Source organism: Empidonax traillii, unplaced genomic scaffold (genome assembly GCF_003031625.1).
Source record: "Empidonax traillii isolate 1590-97213 ecotype Southwest subspecies unplaced genomic scaffold, ASM303162v1 scaffold265:size1167950, whole genome shotgun sequence".
In the NCBI taxonomy this organism is placed as follows: domain Eukaryota; kingdom Metazoa; phylum Chordata; class Aves; order Passeriformes; family Tyrannidae; genus Empidonax; species Empidonax traillii.
The window spans coordinates 663,075-685,696 of record NW_020955458.1 but is presented as its reverse complement, the minus strand read 5'-3'; the positions used below and the strand labels follow the sequence as shown (position 1 = coordinate 685,696).

At 37.2% G+C, this 22,622-nt stretch overlaps 1 long non-coding RNA gene across 1 annotated transcript; it reads right to left on the bottom strand.

The window, feature by feature from the left end:
* Nucleotides 1-4,854: 4,854 nt before the first annotated feature.
* Nucleotides 4,855-8,264, bottom strand: LOC114060222. Its single transcript, XR_003571844.1, has 3 exons — nucleotides 8,208-8,264; nucleotides 5,523-5,598; nucleotides 4,855-5,041 (listed from the first exon to the last, which is right to left on the bottom strand). It is a non-coding gene; the product is annotated as an uncharacterized LOC114060222 (long non-coding RNA).
* Nucleotides 8,265-22,622: the final 14,358 nt, after the last annotated feature.

Sequence of the window (22,622 nt, the reverse complement as noted above, 5' to 3'; positions counted from 1 at the left end):
ATGGACAAATGTTTCCCAAATAAAGATCTTTCAAAGTTTTCCTGCAAAAATGGTAGACTTTTTTTGTGGGGGGAGAGGGACAGAGGGAGGGAGGTGAAGAAATAAGAAAAATCATGTGAAAATGGAAGTGGAATGTCACTGAAAAAATGACACATTCTGGAAGAAATGTGGCATTCCCATAGAGTTCTACTCAGCCTATTCATACTCATAGAGAACTCCACAGTTCTTTTTAATCCAATCTAATTTGGATGATTAAATATTTTGAACTAGCTGAAATGTAATAAAAACAAACTGTCAGTCATATTTTCTCTGTCTCCCTGAGAAAAGAGGGAACTGAAGGATAAAAGGACACCACAAAAGTTTGTGTGGGAGTTAGGAGAGCGCTAATGTTCAGAGGAGGAGATCAAAAGGACAGTAGAGGTTGTGCACAGACTACAGGCACTGGGCCCTGTTCCTAGCAGCGGAGTCTCCAGCTGTGGGTGTGGTACTATATTCTGCAGCATCTGCAAGAAAGCTGTTTGATTTTATCCCCACAGGAGTCTTCCTCAGGGTGCCTGAGGGCTACAAAAGAATCAAGGGAAGACTTGCTGTACTGCTTTGGTCCTTACACCCTTCTGTCTTACTGCAGTGCTGATACCTGGCACTGTCCACTCTGCCTCTGCTTAGCTTTATTCAGGACACAGAAAACCAATTTATCTCAGCTACTTTTTACCCTCTTTAGCTTTATGAAAATCTTTAGTGAAATGAGCTCAGACAAATACATTTTTCCTAGGGAACTTTTCAAGGAGCATGTGTCCCCTTTTGCCCTGTAAATGCAGTAACTATCAGTATAGTTATACTGATGAATCTAATCCATATTTTTTGTAATGTTTCATCCCCTAGATTCCCCTGTGTGCTGGTTGATGGAAACTTAGGCTACTCTGCAGCACTGCTGGTGGGCCAGCATCTTGTTTCTCATGGGTAAAATTCCTGTAATGTCTCTGGTAAAAGCCTTTGTCACAGGTGACGGAGGTAGGGGAGTAATGGGAATACAAACATGCTGCAGTTTGCCTAAAGTGCAGAAACATCTGCTTGAGTCATGAGTGGCTTGTTGGCTGAGTTCACCAGGGGAGAATCTGGCAATTAATCTGAAGTGTCACTACATTCGATACAGATTGTTGTAGAGGGCTTCTGGGGACATCAAGGTAGCTCTGGTGACCAAAGACTGCATATGTTTCTGTGGTTTATTAATTTTTAAAGACTTCACTGCACTCAAATAGTAAACTTTTTCTAAGAATAAAGTCTATTCAGTGACTTTCTCCATAAGTGGTGACCTACTTTGCGGAAACAGGTATTTCAGTATGAATATGGGAGTTTCTAAGAAGATTCATATGCCTAAAAATTACAGTTCATGAAAAAAGAGCAGTTATTAGTTCTTTAAAGGAACAGGCTCTGAGATAATAAAATTTACACTGCTTGGGGCCAAGTTTGCACTTTAGACTAATTGGACTAATTTTCATATGCAAAACCAGAAGCAGAATTTGCCCTTCTTGATGAGTTCACTTCTGTTTTTCTACATGTTTGAAAATAAGATTCCACTCTGAGATCATCCTATAGTCCCTGGACAAGTATAAGAGCTTTCAAAATACTATTTCAGGGATCTTGCCTAATCTGAAATCCATTAAAGACTATGAAGTGCAGAAAATGGCATATGGATTATATATGTGCAACAGATCTTTTTAAAATTCCAATTTCTCAATTTTTCCAACATGCTGTGCAGTATGTATCATGTACTTCAATGTTGCTATGTGCATCATCCAAGAAAACTGATTCAAAACCCACCTCAAACAGTAAAAATTATTTAAAATAATTCTGGGTCGGACCTTAACAGACTTCCAGATTCCTAATTATCTTTAATCACATTCTTTTTAAAATTCTTATTTTTATTGTTTTTTGATTGGTTGATTGGTTTGGTGGGTTGTTTTGTTTGTTTAGTTGGTTTTTTAGGTTTTGTTTGTTTTGTTTGTTTGTTTGTTGTTTTTTTACAGATACCTTTGCTAAAGGACCTTATGGACTGGATTTTTCAGTAAAGCTGCATGCAAGTTTTTCTGTTGACTAGGACTGGTAGTTAGTTTCCAAGTGAATAAATTAGGTGATATTCTGCTGTTTAAATAGTTCATATATTTATGTGTGAGTTACTTTTGTTCTGCTTTTATCTGTCTGTGGAAACTTTAAATTTCACCATACTACCACTGCAGAAAATATTTTTTCTATTCTGAGAAAGGAAGTTCTAGAAGACTTCCTTTTCTCTATCCAGTTAATTGGTGGTATATTTTACCTTAATGTACTTGAAGTTTTTATTATTAATTTTATTATTCTTGGAACCAAGCCACATTTTTTAGGGTTCAGTGAGAATTTTTTGCCTGGAAATCACCATCTCTTTTTGTGTACTTTTGTTATTAATATTGTTACTGTTGCTGTTTGTTTTCTTATCTCATTGTTGTTTCCAGTAAATTGTTCTTATCTCAACCCATAATCTCTGCCTTTTTTTTCTCTAACAGGAGGCAGTGGGGAGAAGTGGTTCATGGTTTCGGAGTGCTGCTCCTGAACCAGAACAGTTTGGCTACCTGAAAAAATGGAAGAAACTTTAAAGATTCCTGTATTTGTCTCTTTTTTGGATCATCTGAAGCACATCATCTAAAGTTGTGGGCAACCACAAAGAACAATAAACTTTTCAGCTGGGAGAGCAAATTTACTTCAAGGGTTTTTTTTCTATTTGAATTTTTCTGTACACTACAAGCAAAATATCTATGAGCTTAAACATGCTATGGAAAAGTACTTCATACAGAGCTCTTAAGATTTCTACAAATTTAACATTCGCATATTCATAATTAAAGGTGGAATTAGTTCAAAAACAACACATTAAAACTCCTGTTATAAAACCCGGTTTGGGACCATGATAAGTGACACTAAACAAGACAGCTCCTGGCTTTGCCATCCCTATGTACATCTCCCTCTCTTCCATTCCCTTTTTCTTCCTCCCCTACCCTTTTGCTAATAAACATTGGCTTTCTCCCCCTTATCACACTTGTTTCAACAGGAGCTAAAGCTAGAGTGCCTGTTCTGAAAGGATCAGAAGTAAATCAGCCTTGTCAGCATTTCTTGAGGGTGTGCTGGTGTTCCCCAAAAAAACTACAGACTTGGGTCGTCCCTTTGGAGGCAAGGGCATTGTTTCTCCAGGAAAGTACTTCCCAAAGAGTTCTTGGGGAGGTACATACAAATGTCTGCTTCTGGCTCTCTGTGGTCCTTTCACTCCTTGTGTCCCATTGTACTTTGTAGAGGGGCAGGGGAAGTGGCAGTAATCAGCCTGTGGAGCAGATCCACACTGGGACAGCTCACGAGACTGCAAGCTCATCTGGCACCCCATGTCTGATGATAACAGAACTCCTCTCCTAGCCTCTGATCCTTTGATTTTCAGTGCAAATCCAAGATACATTCTAGAATCAGGGATGAGGGTGCCTATAGGAGTGGCTGTGGGAGCATCTTGCAGCACAGGAATCCTACTCTGGGGAATATACAAGCACATCCCAGCCTGTTGTCTGGTGTGCTTTGCCTTGCTGGGTGTTTGCAGTGATACTCCCACACCGCCCCTTCTCCTGCAACTTCCCAGAGAGTTTCACTTTCATTTTCACTACCAGCACCCAGGAACCCCCGAGTCTTGTTGACCAAAGTTGCAGGAGGGACAAGCTGCAGCCTTTCCCTCTGCCCAGAATAGTCCGTTTCCTGTTAACAGCAGACAGTTCACAGCATGGAAGCATGCAATCATTAAGATTGGAAAAGACCTCTAAGACCATCAAGTCTAACCATTCCCCTACTATGGCCAAGACCACCACTAAACTATATCCCCATATGCCACATCCACACATTTTTTGAACACTTTGTGATGTCATGACAAGTCTCCTCTGCTGCACCCCCTTCTGAAACCATCAGGATTAATAGAAGTCTTCATTTGTTTTGTCTCTTGAATTTCAGTATCTTATCAATTTATCATTCAGAAATTTTACCACTTTCTTACTTGTTCTTTTCTTTTTCTGTTCCTGACATCTATCCTTCTTTTTGACAGAAACAGTATTCCTATCTTTAGTAAACTTTAAAATTCTCTATTCTATTGCCCTTATTTTCATTTTATAAACATTAAGGGACTTAATGTTATTTTGTTTGACTTGTTTCATTTGAAGATTCATGTAATCTGATAAAAGGTAAAAAAAATCTTCATGAGACATTCAATGCTTTCTGGATCAATAATGAAGAGATTAGTTATTTAATCAATAAATAAATTAAGTACACCATTGAAATATCGTGTGCAACAGTGATTGAGTGGTATTGTTCAGTAGGATAGCTAAAATCCATTTTCACTTTAACAGATTTTGAAGACATTTTTGAGCGTAAAATTTTCTATTTAAAATTTGAACACTTTTTCATAATATAATTCCTTAAATACACTCACAAATTTATACTTTTAAAGCTTCTTATCCCTCTCTTACTATATAGAAGGTACATCTGAGGGGAAAGTGTGGTACCAGCTGTCCTGAGAATAAGTAACTTACAGTTTTCAAAAAAGAAAAAAACACCCCAAAATATAAAAATAATGCCCAGGATATAAACATACTTGAGAGAAGACATTTAGATTTATGTAAAATAAATAGTTGGATTAATTTATCTATGTTTTCCCACAATAAAGTACATTTGATATTCCCTGCCTTGGAGCCATTTTTTTTAGAAATATATCAATCACAACTGCATCTCAGACTATACATCTTTGTATAAAGCACAACTCAAATATGCTGACCAAAATCTAAAAAAATCCATTTTCCAAAAAATATTCCACTCAAATACGTAAAGAAATAAATGTGTCTACTTGGGGTAATTTGTGCATTACGTGCTTTTCTTCAAATGAAAGTGTGATTTGGTTCTATATTCACTTTTATTTCAATATGGTTCCATTTGAGATCCTTGCATCATCCAAAATGGACTATCCTCAGATATTATGAAGCAAATCTGTCTAACAAAAGGTTAGAAGTTATAAAACAAGCCTAATGCTGTCAGGCTTCAAGGTCCATCAACTAATAACAATAAAAATTAATCGTAGTGCAAATTCTTTCATCTAACCATAACATTTAATTGCCTCTGTTAATGTGAAAAAGGATTTTCAATGTGTGGAATTTGGCTCAATATCATACATTCTTTTATGGGTTAAAAATAAAATTAAAAAAAAAATCCCAAACCGGCAAAATAAACTAATCTTAAGTTCAAGGAAAATATAGTGCAAGTGGGTTTTTTATGGCTCTCTTAAAGTTTAGCTTAAAGACCTTAAGACTATGATCAGTTATTAGAAATAACCTGTCAGCAACTGAAAACAGTAGGGGATTGTGTTTCTAGCCTTGCTAGCAATGGTGAGTATGAGACTTGAAACACGTTGTTTTCAGCAGCTTGCAAAATAAGTCAGTCATGTTTAACAAACATCACAGTGCTCAGTTTCTTACCAGTGTCCCGGTGGTTGGGCCAGTCAAAGGAAATTTATTTCATGCAACATCAGTAGAGGTCTCAAAATCTGATCTACTGGAAAAAAATGTGATTTCACATGGCACCTCTAAAAATGACAACCAAACACTAACAAACTGATTTCTAGTGGAAAGCTTTCCCTCACCAAAGAGTAGTGGTTTAGCCAAAGCTTGCTGGCAATATTCACTATTTAGTATAGTCAAATCTTATTATTTTGTTAATAAATTATTCTATCCCACCCTTGCTTACTCAACTATGTAAATTAATTAAACAAAATCAATTTCTATGGATTATTTTAAGTAAAAAATTACATGGCTAGTTAATCACCAATCTTTCACTTTCTGTGGTTGGCAAATATGCCTCTATCCACTGGCTCACTTGCTATTCCCCCAGTAGGATCAGAGGGAGAATCAGAATGGCAAAAGTGAGAAAACTCATGGGTCAAGGTGAAGAGAGTTTAACAAGTGAAGAGAAAAAAAAGAAGTAAACAAACAAGTGAGTGATGCAAAAATAATCACTCATCACCAGGAGATCTGTGTCCATACTGTCTACGAGCAATGGCTACCTTGGAAAAACTCCCACAGATTTATTGCTGAGCCTGAGGTTTCATGACATGGAATATCCCTTTGGTCATTTTGGGTCAGGTCTCCTGGCTGTGTCTCTTCCGAACTCCTGTACGACCCCAGCATACTCACTGATTTGGCAGAATAGGAAGCAGAGAAGGCCTTCATAGTGCATAAGCAGTGCTCTGTAAAAGTAAAACTATTGCTATCAATACTGATTTGGTCACAAATCTATAACATAGCACCATATGAGCTGTGTAATGCCCCAGTCTGCTTGGCAGGTTTAAGGGAAGGTAGTTGGATTTGGTCTCGGTGGTGCACTGGAGAAACAACCAAATTCCCTGGAGGTTCAAAACCAACTTTTACTTGCAAACTTTAGAACATCCCAATGGAATAAGCACTGGGCAAAGTCTAACTTAGTGAACTTTAACATATCCAGATACAACAAGACACTTAACAAGGCATTGAGTGGAATTTTCCTTGGTCCGGTTTACAATATATTTTGAGAAGAAGATGAGAAAAGAGAAAGAAATAAGGCAGAGAAAGGAAGATAGTCACCACCCGAGGATCCAGCATGGTTTCAGCAGCTTTTTAAATCCAGGGTAATGAAATGTGAGATGCAGCACGTATTTCACCATGCTCTTATCTGTTCTGATCTGCTGTGGCCCTCCAGGTGAGCTTATGCTAATTTCAGAACCAAAAACTCATGCTTTACACAGATACAGAACATTCCTGGTGGTTCCGTGAGGTCAACCACCCCCACTACAGTGCAGGCTAGCAGCTGACTTTTCAAACGCTCCTGAGCTGCTCAGCACAATGTGAGAAGGCTCAAGGGGGTGAGGGGAGCTGGGCACCACCTTACCTACCTAGAGCTCATTCTGTTCCCCCACCAACTCCTATCTGGTTGTTTTGAGCTAGTCAAACATTCCTCCAGTCTCCTACAGGCTGCTATGAGGAAAGTTAGCTCCATCTCTGACAAAGTCAGTACATCTTCCTTTCAAAATGAACAGCTATGTACTTCTTTTGAGCCATGGTGGCGTAATCTGTTCAAAATGAAAGAAGATGACTTAGATTGACACTCCTGATTCTGTCGTGAAATGTCTCATTTCATCAGATGCTCTATTTTTTCTAAATATGGAAACATTGTCATGAGAAAATTAATTTTTTTGCCATAATGTTACCAGGAGGAAAAGTCCTGTTTGTTAACTATTCAGTCAATGCCTAATGGAAGTAAAAACAGTAATAACTATAGAAACAGGTTTTAGACAGATGAAGTGATTATAATTTGTTTTTCCTGAGAAAATCTGCCTTTCAGAAATTTTAAATGCATTTTAACTATATATGTATCCAGAATATTCTGCACATTCTATGGAAATTTTGCATTTAATTGGAAGACTTTTAAGTATAGAAGAATCCTAGTGTTTTGCTTTGTTGCTTTTAAAATTACTTAAGATCCAAGATTTTATGCATTCATTTTTTTCTAATCTCTTGACAACCTAGTCAATTTCTCTACATTCAAAATAATTTTTAAAAATCAATTTGACATAATTATTTATGCTCATAATTAGTTACTAATACATTGCTAAAGTCATCTTGCAGTCATTAGTAAATGTGTAATCCTCAAAAGAAATAAATGCATTTAACAGCCACAGCTGCCTAGGACTTCATTAAAAGACTAGAAAAACAATTTAGATAATGACCAAAGAGTCTCTTAATCAGCTTTGTTTTATGGACATAGCTTGAATTCAGTGTGGGTAAAAAGAGAGAGAAAGCAGTAAATGTTAAGACCAAGGTTAAACCATGAACTTACCCATAACAGGTTTAAATTAACCAGGCCTCTTTTCTAGGTTGTTTGAGGTAGACACTAGGAAGGAATTAATTGTTCTGTAGACAATGAAATACTTAGATGAAATATCAGGTCACAAGCATTTAAATTCTGATAAAATGCTCGGGGTTATAGTATTGTGATTGAGAAAGAGAAGGGACTTGTAGATAATGTCTGAGAAGCAATTTGCAATAAAACTTTCTCTATAGTTTGATTTCTTGTGATAAGTATAGTTTAACTTAATATAGAGATGGGAATTATGATCCCCTAATTCATACTTTTTACTGAGAGGCAACTGCATGTGTACATATCTACAGACTGCTTATGCTGAGCAGTAGAAGAGAGACTATTGTGATGTATTGACCTTGGCTGAATGCCAGGTGGTCCCCAAGCTGCTCTATCACTACCCTTCTCAGCTGCACAGAGGAGAGAATATAAGATGGAAAGCAACTTGTATGTTGAGATAAAGCAGTTTACTAAAGCACAAGTGGAAGGTTGCATCCCCTCCCAGGATTTAGCCCATCCCCAGCCTACTGATGAGGGGCAGAATGTTTGAGAGAGAGCACTGATGTTATGCCAGCACTGCTCAAGCAGTAACCAAAAGACTGGAGCCTTACCAGCACCTTTCTAGCTATGAATGCACTGTGAGGGTTGCTATGGGAAAATGGAACTTCATCTCAGCCAGACCCAATACAATTATCCATAGCTCACAGTCTGCTACAAACACTTAAAGGAGTATTTTGGTTAATCTCACTGTGTTGAATGGCACCAATTCATTCACAGTCCTAGAGTAAGAAATCTGCTACCTTTGAACCTAGTCTAGCATGAAATATGTTTCCAGACAAGGAAAATATTGAAGACTGGAGATGAAGCCCCCACATGCTAAATGCTCATAATTTCAAGTAGTATGTGTGGAGTGAGATCACAGAATCAAAGAAAAAAAAGATGTTTGAAGGAATGTCTGGAAATGAAGACTCCACTTAAATGAAGAGTAGTTTAAAACCTTAAATAAGACTGTTTGCAACTTCTCTAGTCAAATTTTAAATCTCTCCAAGGATGGGGATTCCACACTTTCCTTGTTCTGGTACTTAGCAGCTGTCATTGCAGTTAAACATTCAGTTTCCTAAAGTGCAGTTTGAATTTCTTTTGCTGCAACTAGTTTTTTGTCTTTTGTCTTTATGTGCTGGTTTAAAAATAGAATTAGTATCCTTCATATTAGCTTACAGTATGGTGCTACTTTAGATTTGTGCTGGAAACATTGTTGATGGCGCAGGGATATTCTAGCTGTTGCTGAGCTGTGCTTACACAGTCACAAGGACTTTTCTGCCTCTCACCCCACTCAACCACCAAGGAGGCTGAGGGTGCACAGGGAGTTAAGAGCGTTGGGACAGCTGACTCCAAATGATGAGAGGGATATTTCATACTGTATGGCATCATCCTCAGCAATAAAAAACCGGGGGAACCTTGAGAGTGATGGCATGTGTCTTTTCAAGTAACTATCCAATGTGATAAGGCCCTGCTTTCCTGAATGCCTGCCTTCTGGTGCGAAGCAGTGAATGAATTCCTTTTTCTGCTTTCCTAGTGTACACGGCTTTTGCTTTACCTATTAAACCATCCTTATCTCAATTCAGGAGTTTTCCATGTTAGTCTTCTGATTCTCTCCTACATCCCATCAATGGTCAGTGAGTGACTGGCTGTGTTGGGTCTAGTTGCCAGCTGGAGTTAAAGAAACACAGTCCTTTCGAATGCACAACATGGTACTCAAAAAGTTCAAGACAATAACAGATTTTATGAGAATATGCTAGATCACATTTATGAGAATGAACAGCAGAATAATTACTACAGTTTCCCAGACAAGTTCTAGCATACTCAGTCAATATATATGTCATTATGTTCTCTTCAATAACAGGAAAAGGGGAAAAATAAAAATAAAATAAAAAAACTCACACACAAAAAGCTAAAACAAGCCTTCAATGAATTTCAAAGGCTTTTAACTAGCAGAGATGGGGTTTTAAAATAATACAAGCAAAGACTACATTAAGCATAGCTTTTACTCTTGTGCTATGTCACCTGTGATTAATTTATATAATAAGTAGGCAGGCAAGCTTGTTAAACAATTCTGTATATTGAGAATTTAGATATCAAATCCTCAGGTAACCAGATAATCTGGTTTATTAATGTGTAACAAACAAAATATCTTGGAACAAGGAACAAGGGAAAATTGCTCTGGGGATTACCATATTAATACTATACAATGTCAAGCATAATACAGAAGTGGACTTAATTTTTCTTTTTCATCAAGCACTAAATGTAACAGAAAAGAAGGTGGAATCTTCTGTTTCTGTCTTCCCAGAGAACATGATGTTGATTAATGAGCTACAAACTGAGAAGCTGTAGTTGGAATATTAACATCTAGAGAAATTTGAGTAAAATTACTTATTTTTATCTTGAAAATTTTCCTTTTGTTGTAAAGAATTGTTTTTTTCCTTTGTTCATAGTTTTTATTATATTTGAAGAGGTAGGTTTAGGGTTTTTATGACAAAATATAAATCATTTACAGTGTTCAATTCCTGGCTTTGAAAAAATGACCACTGATATTCTTCTTGTTGAACCTGTGCCTGTATTTCTTGCTGTGGTGTGTAGTGTGTGTGTTGGCCAGTCTTCGCGAACGAAGAACCGGGGAAGGTTTTTACACCTTCCAGCCTGCGCAAGTTACCTCCTATGGTACAGCCACATTGAAATACTATATAAGCCTGATACTTCTACTTCAAACCAACTCAGAAACTATTAAGCTGTACTTTCCTGTCAGGTATCATATGAGGAAAGTAAAATATTTCTAAAAGCTTTTGAGGAAAGAATACAGAACTTCTTTTAAACATAGGCAGCATCTTTATATACTTATGAAGCTATAAATGGAGTTAGGCAAAAGGAAGGTGGAATTGGTGGGGAAAGGGTACAATTTTAGGAGTTGTGACAGTGATTCCATGTCTGTAATGTGTTTCTGTCAAGGTCTAATCACTAGTGCATACTGGTTCCCTGTGTAGGTTTTCTCACTTTGAGTTTTAAAATAACTTAGGAAATTTATGCACAATTTAGCAATTGGTTACCTGGGGATCTAGAAGAGCAGCATGATTCCAGGAGGTGGTAATAACTGCTACTGAACAGTCAGCAAGCTCAGTAAAAATATGTTACCATTCTGTTCCTCATCTGTAGAGGCCAAATCTGCACTGGGCCCTGCTGTAATCAGCAAATGACTCAAATACCTTAGAGGAGACATAGTCTCATTCATTTTGGAGATAGCTCGTCTTCCTCTAAACACAGAAATGTAGTTGGTCACTGCTGAAGATAACCGAGAATTTAAAATTCATCAAAATAAAATACTGTTTTTCTGCTAAATCACTGTGCTTTTCCTGAGCAGATTTACCTAGCGAATCATCTCCTGTATTACTCTTCTGTAAGTAGTCTTTTTTTATCTAGTCTGCAGACAGATCATCTTGATTTTTTTGTTTCACTACATTAAGTGAAAAACTTCAGTAACAGAAAGAGAAAGAGACCATAAAAAAGAGACAAATTTCTTTTTCTTCAATTTATTGCATCCCATGGTATATGAGCCTGGTGAATATGAAGCTGGAGGGGAAATCATCTTCCAATCTGCTCCAGATTCCTGGTCTGGATTGAGACCAAATTACCACTTTTCAGTTTTTCTTTGTACATCAAAGCACAGGCATTGACCATCTGGTTCTTATCGTTGTGTGTACTTCCTTTTCCTTCCCTGCTGCAGTTTTAGGAGAAATACTTTCCAGACCATACTGTCCTCAGAAAAAAGTAAAAAAATCAAGAGTCTCTTCCTGTAACAGAAATTTCATATCTATACCTCTGTCCTGTGAATTTAGCTCAAGACAGTATACTCATAGTTTTCCAAAGTAGAAAGAGGACAAAACAAAATGCTGTGAAATTTCTAGCAAAACACCTGTTGTAAAAAGAAAACAAAACATATGAGGTTCTTACATATGGAGGAGAATTTCACTGTTAGAAATCTGTTAGTTTTGGCTCTGAAAAACAAAAAGTTTATTTTATGATGTGGAATTCACATCATGATAGTGATAAACATGTTTCCATTTTAAGGTTCCATAGTTCCAAAAAGTAACGTTTTTCTGCTATTACATCGGAATATTTTTTCTGGAGAAAATAAGAGAGAATATTTTAAGAATATTACTCAGTTCATGCTACTGCATGATAACACATCCTTGATATTTTGAGAAATTTTTAGAAAAAAACAAACTATAAAATAACGTGGGGGACAAGTGGATAAAAAAAAAAGAGGGAAAGTTTTCACTTAAGAAATGAGTTGCAAAGGTTCTGCTTTCAGTAACGATTAGTCACATGGTACAATTAACACAGCCAAAGGAAGAAGTAGCATCTCTTAAAGCTACAAAACTGATTACTGTGCACATGCAGTCAACACCCCTGCAAATTTTATCCCAGAATCTAAACTTTTTATTTGGAAATACAAAAACCAGGTGAAGCTGATGAGAAAATGAATAGAATAGAATAGAATAGAATAGAATAGAATAGAATAGAATAGAACAGAACAGAATAGAATAGGACTATTTCAACTGGAAGGGATACACAATAATCGTCCAGTCTAACTGCCTGAATAATTCAGGGCTGATCATTCTATGATTTTATGATTCTATGATTATAAACATTTTGGGTTTAAGGAGTTTTTTTGTTTTGGTTTGGGCGGTTTTTGGGATGTTTTTATTTTTGGGTTTTTTTTCTAATTATATTTCTTTCATGGGTAAAGTGATCAGGCTTTAAATTTAGAGTTCAAAGAGTGAAGATGTAGGATATTCATTCCAACTATTTCAAAACTGTGGAAAGTAGTATGCCCCAAAGTCCTTTTTTCCTTCCTTCCTTCTTTCCTCCTTTCTTCTTTTTCTCTGTGACCTCCAGTGTCACACTTGGAGTGGTCAAATGTTGTTATTTGTTTTGTTAATTAAGTATAATCTGAAAAATAAAACCTAGACACAAAATTATTTTGTGTCTGAATTGGTAACAAGTTAAAGGACAGAGGCATTCACTTTTATGTTTGATACTTCTGTATGTAGGCAGTACCTTAGCATTTTTCACAGTATAAACAAAGAAAAGAATGACCTTTGAAGGACATGATGCTTTGCAAGCATAAACTTGCAAAATAGAAAGAGATGTTAATTCTATTTTTCTTAAAATAGCCAATGATTTTGAAATGTTTTCATAGTATGGAGAATTAGTAATTCTGAATTCAAAACTGACAAAAAACCCTCAATTTTTTTCCCTTGTGGTAATTGTTTTGCCAATTTTTTACAGATAGGTTTGGTTTCTGTATGTCATATTTACAGCTGCAGTTAAGTTCATGGAGTTGCATATGTCAGAAATGTATTTCCCAGTTAAATGCCAATTCTGTTTTCCTATACTGAATCAGAAATATTTAAATCTGGAGGGTTTGTGACTGTGATGGGCTAGCTGTTTAATGCAAAGATCTCCATTGTCCCTGCAAAGTGTTTAGGACCCATCAGTTGAAAATTGCTCATTCATACTCAAAATTGACTTTATGTTATTTTGGTTTAGGTTGTTTTGCATTAGTATGTGGTATCAAGAAGAATTTTCTTCTGATAATTTGGGAAAGAGAATACCAGACTTGTACACTTCTATTGTTATGTAGAATGCGATTGTACATGAATATAAAAGTTCACCATAAAAGTTCACCTTCTTCCTGCTCATTTCCTAGCTCCTTTCTGTTTTTAGCACGTTTGTAATAATACAGAAGTGCAGTCCTAACCTCACTGATAGAGGATGCTTACTAACTGCAATAGCCCCAAGTAGAAAATAGCATAGAAAATGCACCACTTCAGTATACATAGAACAACTGCCCTCAACCCCGAAAATTTTATCATGATTTGTGCTTGACATTTGAAATGTCTTGCTGCAAATATTTGTGGTCAAATTCTTTTCCAGTACACCTGTCTCAAAGGGCAAAAAGGATCTTTGCACAGGAGTTAGCAGGGCTCACTGAAAGAGCTTTAAACTAGATTTGGAGGGGGAAAAGTATAAAACCATGCTCAACAGAGATAAGTCTACGTCTGGCATGCTAATGGTTGAGGGATGGTGTACTATCAAGATCCTTTGATCTGCCACCTCAGTGGAGGTGGGGGATGGAAATTCATATGTTGCTAAAGATGTAAGGGTTACTGATATTTTAGGGTTATCATGTAGGATACACACATCATGGGCAACCATCAAGAAAAGTTGGAAGCCATTGATTCACTGATAATATAGTAGCCATTATGAAGACATAGTAAGATGATTTGCACAACTGTAGGGCTGTAACAGATGGCTATAAACCCATTAGAAGGTATGTGTAAGGAAGGAGAGGCGGTGGGGTAGTCCTTTACGTTAGGGAGAGTTTTGATTGTCTAGAACTTAATGATGTTTACAACAGGATTGAATGTTTGTGGGTAAGATTAAGAGGGAAGGTCAACAAGGCAAATATCATGTTGGGAGTCTGTTATAGACCCAACCAGGATGAAGAGGCGGGTTAAATATGTTACAGGAAGCTGGAAGAAGTCTCATAATAGTTTGACTGTGTTCTTGGGGGACAATTCAACTTAGCAGATGTCTACTGGAAATGCTATACATCAGAGGAAACAGTCTAGGAGGTTCCTGGAGGATGTGAAATTTCTAACACAGCTGCTGAGTGCTATGAGATGTCCCAATGGACCTACTGTTTGTGAACAGAGAAGGAATGGTGGGTGATATGGTAGTGGGTGGCTGTCCTGGGCACAGTGAACACAAAATGATGGAGCTTTCATTTCTCAGACAAGTAAGAAAAGGGGTCGGCAAAACCACTATCTTGGACTTCTGAAGGGACTGTTTATTTTTTGGCCTTGGGATACAGTACTGAAGGGCAAAAGGATCCCAGAAGGCTAAACATCACTCAAGAAGAAAATCCTAAAGGCCATCCCCATGTATCAAAAGAGAAGCCAGAAGGAGAGAAGACCCGGCTGGATGAAAAGAGAGCTTTGGCTTGAACTCAGGTTAAAAAAGAGGACTACAGGGATGTCATGAAGTTATGCAGAGGTAAAATTAGAAGGGGCAAAGCCGAACTAGAAATTAAACTGGCTACTCCCATAAAAGACAATAAAAATGCTTCTATAAATATGTTAGCAACTAAACAAGGGCTAAGGAGAATCTCCATCTTTTTCTGGAATTCAGAAGGAAACATAATGAGAAAGGATGAGGAAAACACCTTCTTTACCTCAGTCTTTAAGAGCTGTTCTCCAGGTATCCAGCCTCCCTAAGCCAGAACACAGGAATTAGAAGTATAATGAAGCCCCCATAATCAAAGGGGAAATGTTCAGCAACCTGCTACACCACTCAGACATGCACAAGTCTACGGCGTCAGATGGAATCCACCCAAGTATATCAAGGGAGCTAGCAGAAGTGCTCCCTAAACTACTTTCCATAGTTTACTAGCAGTCCTGCCTAACCAGGGAGATCCCAGCTGACTGGATGTCAAAAGGCTCAGGGTGGGACCTTATTGCTCTCTACAACTACCTAAGGGAGGTTGTTGTGAAATGGAGATCGGTCTCTTCTCCCAAGTGCGAGTGACAGGACAAGAGGAAGTGGCCTCAAGTTGCACCAGGGTAGGTTTAGATTGGATATTAGGAAACATTTCTTCATTGAAAGACTTGTCAAGCATCAGAACAGGCTGCTAGGGTTGAGTCCCAAATCCCTGGAGGTATTCAAAAGATATGTAGATGTGGCACTTAGGGACATGGTTTAGTGGTGGATTTGGCAGTACCGGGTTAATGACTGGACTTGGTGACCTTAGAGGTCTTTTCCAAACTAAATGATTTTATGATTCTATGAATTTGACTAGTTGCATTGAGTACAAAGAGGCTACAGCCACTGAAGCATTGTTAGTAATGACTGACCTTTGATAATAATATTGGCTTTATGAAAAAGAATGACTGGTTATTCTGTTTTGAGATACAGAATTCTAAGAACTATCATGCACAGAAAATTCACTGCTTTAGTATATTCACTGCTTTAGTAAATTCACTGCCAAGTATATTTGGCAAGCATATTTTTGTTTTATTGCTTTATAATTATTCATAATAACTTTTAAGTGTTCTGTAGTATATTTTTAAAAATTAATGTAATGTTAATAAAAAAAGTTTAATACAACTTTATGAAATTATTGGAAAGATACTTCATTTTGGATGAAAATTAAAAAAAAATACAGCTTCCTGAAATACAAAAAACCCCCGCTGTATTGACAATTTTGTAAAGTTTGGCTTTTTTTTTTTATTTGGCCATATTTTTTTTTTCTTTTTAGATAGTACCTATCTGGGAATCATGATTATTGCATTATTATGTCTTACATAATGCAAAGAGAGTCGAATAGAACCTCATGGAAAGGTGAAGCAGGCTGTTTTATGTCTGGAAGCAAATGGGTACACTCAGCTGGAAAGAAGATTCTGAAGTGCACCCTGAAGCAGTGGCCCTCCAGACCGTGTCTGCCTGAAGACAGAGAACCCCAATTTCCAATTATCAGAAGAACTTTACAATATTAGATGATATTGTCAGCATTTATTTTTCCTTATTTAAACATACAGACATTAGCTGTTAAAGACGGAGCAGTTTGCTCTCATCTGTTTTACAGCCGATGAAAGACAAAAAGCCCAACAAAACCTTTCCCATTTAATCTGAAGAAAGGCATTAAATTATTTAGCTCAATTAATTTTCTTACCAAATTTGCTTCTTTCTGTGCATTTACAAACAAAGAAGCCTAAAGTGTTTAGGAATGTTTATAGCAGCTGAAGTTAGAGAATACATATTCTATTTTCTGCTATGGAATTCAAAATGGAGAGATAAGTCTGCAATTGTAATCTATGTTCTCAAATACTATGCCTCATGTTAAGTTTGAAAGCCTGATCCACTGCCAAGGAACCTGGTAAAAAACTTTAGAGTGCTCACTTCCATTTGTGAACTTTAAGATGTGAACTACTATATATTTTAAGATCTGAACTCCCTAGTACAAAAGAGACATGGATATAGTGTAAAGAGTCCAGCAAAGGGCTACCAAGGTGTTTAATGGACTGAAGCATCCCTTCTCTGAGGAAAACCTGAGAGACATGGTGCTATTCAGCCTAGATTACCTCAGGGGTTTCTCATCAATGTATATAAATACCCGAAGGAAGGGTGCAAAGAGGACAGACGTGGGCTCTTTTCAGTGGTGCTCAGTAACAGACACCAGAGGCAATGGATACAAGCTGAAATAAATAGGGTTCCGTCTTAGCATCGGGAAGCCTTTCTTTACTGTGAATGTGACTGAACACTTGCATAGGTTGCCCAGAGCTGTTCAAAATGGAAATATTGAAAAAACATCTGTGCGTGATCCTGGGAGAGTGACTCTAGAAGGCCCTGTTTGAGTGAGGGGGTTGAACCAGATGACCTCCACAGGTCTCTTTCGAGCTCAACAATTCTGTGATTCTGTGATATGGAAAGCAGATCATGACACCAAAATATCATACTCTCTAAGAAAAAAAATATTACTCCATTCCATGAAGAATGTAATCCTTCTATAGAAATTACAAGTGTGCAGAGCACTTAAGCAGCACTTTGGGAAAATAGGCCAAGACTGTTCTGGAAATGCTCATAAATACAGGTGTGTGGCTAGGAATTGAAAAAAGTAGTGCCAAACTGCTCTATCACTCCCCTTCACAACCAGTCAGGGGAGAGAGAACAAGATGGAAAACTACTCATAGGTTGAGATAAGGCAGTTTACTAAAGCCAAAGTGAAAGTTTGCATGCACACAACTGAAGAGGAAAATAACAAGGTTTATTCTCTACTTCCCATTAGCAAGCAAAGTTCAGCCACTTCCAGGGAAGCAAGTCTTCAGCACACACAGCCATTTCTCAGCAGGCAAGCACTGTAAACAGCGAGTGCCCTCTCTTCCTCTTCCTTTCTTCAGCTTTTATATCTGAGCTGACATCATATGGTATGGAATATCCCTCTGGTTAGTTTGGGTCAACTGGCCTGGTTGCATCCTATCCCAGGATCTTGGCCTCAGCTGGGGCGAGGGATGTTACAGTTCTGGCTCTGTGCCACGGCTGCTCAGCAGTAGCCAAAACACTGGTGTGTTATCAACACCTTTCTAACTACCAATGCAAATCACAACACTGCGAGGGTTACTATAGGGAAATGAACCCTCTCAGCCAGACCCAGTACAGGTCCATATAGTTATTTTTTCCAAGCAAGATTTGGAGAGAAGGGCAGGAAAGAGGAGTGGTAAGAACACAACTGTGGCCACAGTTCTAACATTTTTTTCCTCTTGTTCTCAGAGTCATAAATGTCGGACATAAAATCAAGCAATCAGTATTTTGTGGAATAGCAGTGCCAATAAAGCTACAGCTTGTTCAGGAGTGCTTAGTAATTTATTAAATTTAGCACAATGTTGTAACAAAATAATGAAAAAGACCTACAAAGTGTTAAGTTTTCCATCCCGGAAGAAATTGGGTAGGGTTTTTTATATGTTTGGTTGGTTTTGTTTTAAAGAGCACCTGACATTTTTCAGACATTTTCAGTTTTCATACTTTTTAATTCATACCACCCAGGTTTAGAAATGCAACTGACTTGTCTAAACTAAAAGCACAGTTGCCCTAGGTTTCTGTTCTGTAGCTTGTATTTCCAGTTACACCTTCCATTCCAACACTTTGTTTTGAGTTAGGCTAACCATAGCAAAGTTGATAGATGCAATGTCTCTTTCAGTGTAAAAAAACCCATCACCCTGTCTGCGTCCTTTATAGCTGACACAGTAATGTCTGTTGGTGGTAAAAAAATACAGACAGAGCTGCAGCAAGAGTTATCTGTGTTTTCCTATACTTTGCTATAAAGAGAGATTCACTGTGATCTGGTGATAAACTTAGACATACAGTAGTGGTTGGACTAAAGCCCTGTCTGTGAGAAAGAAATAGTAAGCTGCAATAAAAAAAAAAAAAACACAGAGGGGAACAATATACAGAGATATATAGACACAAAAATATTGTTTTCAGTGTCATTTCAACATAGAGCTTTTGAAACTAAGTGTCAGAGCTATGTGGAAAAGGGCTAGAAATTGTGAGAAAGGAAAATGGAAAGAGCAGTGGCATTTTCTTTTCTCAGAGGTTCTAGCATTTTGTGGCCCCATCTTCAGAGAGAGGTGATGTTGTATATTCCTTAAATAACTTCTGGGGCATGTCACTCAGCAAAATATTCTCAAATATCATTACCATTACCTCACACTGGGTAATCACTTGAATTCAAAAACTACTTGGAGGTATATTGGAGGTGGGCATGTTGTTTTTTATTTTTCATAACATTCCTAACACTCAAGACGATAGAAATCAAAAAGCACTTCAGTCTCTGACAATAAGTTAATACCCTCTTTTGTCATGAACACACTGAAAAGAACACATATGAAGTCCAAGTAGTTTTAATGTAGGATACATAGCTTTATAGCAGATGTTTCAAGTATGTTGAATTCTTATTGTGGTTGTACCTTCATATTAGCATAAAAGGGAAAGAAAAAAAAAAAAAACAAACACTGAAAATTCTTTTTCCCAGCTTTTTAGACTTTAAACTAGAAAGAAACACTTTTTCTTTTTTTTAAAAAAAGAAGAAAATATAGAGAAAGACTACTAAATGCTTAGCACACTAAACTATCTTCATTTAGATTCTGACACAAAGTCAAATAAAAAAATTGTAATTATTTCATTGATTTTGGTGGGATTTGGATCAAAATTTATTTCTGCATAAAATAGAGATAAGGAACCTGAAGTAAAAAAAAAAAAAAAAATTACCCTGTATTAAACATCCTTGGAGATTAAAGAAGATTTGGGACTAACTCTGTCTCTGCAACAAACTGGACAATGTAAACGTAATTCTAAAAATGTTTGAAATGAAATAATAAAATTATCTTGTTGTGAAATATAGAAGAAGTATAAGGTATATAATTAATAAAGGCAATGCACAGTTACTAAGGATACATTGTAATCAGTGATGTAAATAACAAGCACATGAAAGATTATTCGTTATGATTTGGAAAAAATAACTTCCACCATGTCAGCATTCCTATCTTTTCAAAAATCACATAGTTATTAAAATTTTACCTCCTTTTCCTGTTATTTGGAAACTCCCTTTTGAAAATCTTTTTCCAAAAAAACTATGCTATACAAACATCCAATTCCCATGAAAATAATCTCATTAAAAACCTTTGCATAAAAAAATTGAATTTTTTTTTTACTTAATTCTGTCTTCAGAGACACAGACATACATTCTGATCTGCTACAGTTAGACTTGCTTTTCTGATCTGTTTTGCTTGTCCCCTTTTCAGAAGTACCACTGATTGGAACCAGGCTTTTTTTTTTTTTTTTTTTTTTTATGAGAGGGAATTGCAAACATCTCAGGATTTGATGTGAACATATATTAGAGTGGGAGGAATGTCAGTTTCTGAGGTGTTTATTTCAGATGATATATGTCAATTACGGCAAGCATTTCTGGGTGAGATTTCACTGGATGTATTTCTGAGTGAGACATCAGAATGCATCTGCAGTTTATTTCATTCTACTGTTGAATTCAGAGACACATGCAGTCTATACAGCCATGTGTTCCTCTATTGTTAGAGAGCTTCTTGATGAAAGTACAGGCCCCTGATTCAAACCCTAGAGCAGAGTATGCACAGAGTAATTCTAGGGGCCAAGTAGGTGTGTGTTTTGGTTTAATCTGTCAGACAGCTAAACACCACAGAGCCCTTAGCTTATTCCCCTCCAGAGAGATGGGGGAAAGAACTATAATAAAAAAAAAAAAAAGTAATCTTTGTGTGTTGAGATAAAGACATTTTAATAGAACAAAAAAAAAGAGGATAAGTTAATAATAATAATAATAATAATAATAATAAAGAAGATTATGCAAACCAAGTGATGCATAGTGCAATTGCACTGAAGCCTGACCAGACCATGAGCAGTGGGCTGCAACCCACTGCCCAACTCCCTCTAGTTTTATTGTTCAGCATGACATTCTCTGATATGGAATATACCTTTGGTCAGTTTGGTTCATCTGTCCTGGCTACATTCCCTCCACTTCCAGCCCTCATGCTGGCAGGGCAGTATGAGAAGGTGAAAAGTCCTTGATTTAATGTAAGCTGTCCTCAGCATCAACCAAAACATCAATCTATTGATCTAATGTATTATCAGCATTATTTTTATCCTAAATGCAAAACACAGCACCATACTAACTACTAGGAAGAAAAGTAACTCTACCCAAGACAAAACTAGGACAACATGCATGTCTCTTACTACTTCTAGAAGCCTCTGTTTTCTTTCCTATGTCCCTCACGTTTAACAAAATGTCATTCAGATACACTTATCCATGAATAAGAAACTGGTCTTTCTTTTTATATATTCTACTTCAGATCCCACTGAAGCCTCAGAAAAATACTAATATGTCACTAATGGAGTTTTCTTGTTACCAGTTCAGATTTGCTTCTTCAACAGCACTTCAGCATCTGAATGTACATCCATTGGTCACCTTGAATTCTTTTAAGAGTTGTGCACTCCATTAACCCACAAAACATTCTCCTCTCTCCTCTGCTCAAATGTTATTAAACAGAGTTGCAAGAAATGTGCCTCAAGTACAGTGACCATGTAATAGGGTCTGCACTCCCAGCACTTCTTAAGTCCACAGCAGCTATGTGACATGGGGAAAATATAAATCACAAATCTTTTACAAAAGCTGATTGCATTCTTATCTGAGACACAAGCAAGAAAAAATTCTACTTATACAAAAGAAGGAGGGTCACTGTGCCAAAAGTCTTTCAGATGCTTTCAGTAGTAAAATTAATTGAGCAAGTATATCACCACTGGTGGGTGACTGCTTTATCTCCCCATTTAGGACACAGAACCTCATGAAGAGCTTGCATAAGACATTCTACCTATAGGTGAGTATTGTTAGCATTATGTGATTAATGAATCAAAGATTACATGACTCCTTCATTAACACCACAGTGAACATAGCTTAGTATGTTCAAACAACATGGTAATGTCTGTAGTTCAGCTCAAATATTCCATATACATATATATATATATATATACCAAGATAAATAACCCATTCATATCTAGGTATTGGCAGCAGGAGTCTCTGTGAAGAGCAGCCAGGGCTGCCCTGTGCTGTACATAAATGGTTCCTGCAGCTCCAGCTGACCCCCTGCAGGGCATAGCTGAGCCCTGCAGCCAAGGAGAGAGCCCCTTGGGGAAAACGTTTTTAAGAAAGGGAAGAAAACACTTTGGGAAAGAGGAGGCAAAATAGTCATAACTGAAGCTGATTCTGGGAAGAAAGGGGATTGAGGGGGAAGGTGGTTTTAATTTTGTGTTTGTTTATCACTGTCCTATCTGTTATTAACTGGAAAAAATTAAACTTATCCTCCCCAAGCTGAGTCTGTTTTGCCCATGACAGTGACTTGTCCTTATCTCAACCCACAAACATCCTATTTTCTCCTCTCCCCTGTCCAGCTGAGGAGAGAGGGACAGTGGCTGGGTGGATATGTGGCAGCCAGCCAAGGTCAACCCATCACACATTCTTACTTAAATGGAAGGAAAATGTACAAAACATG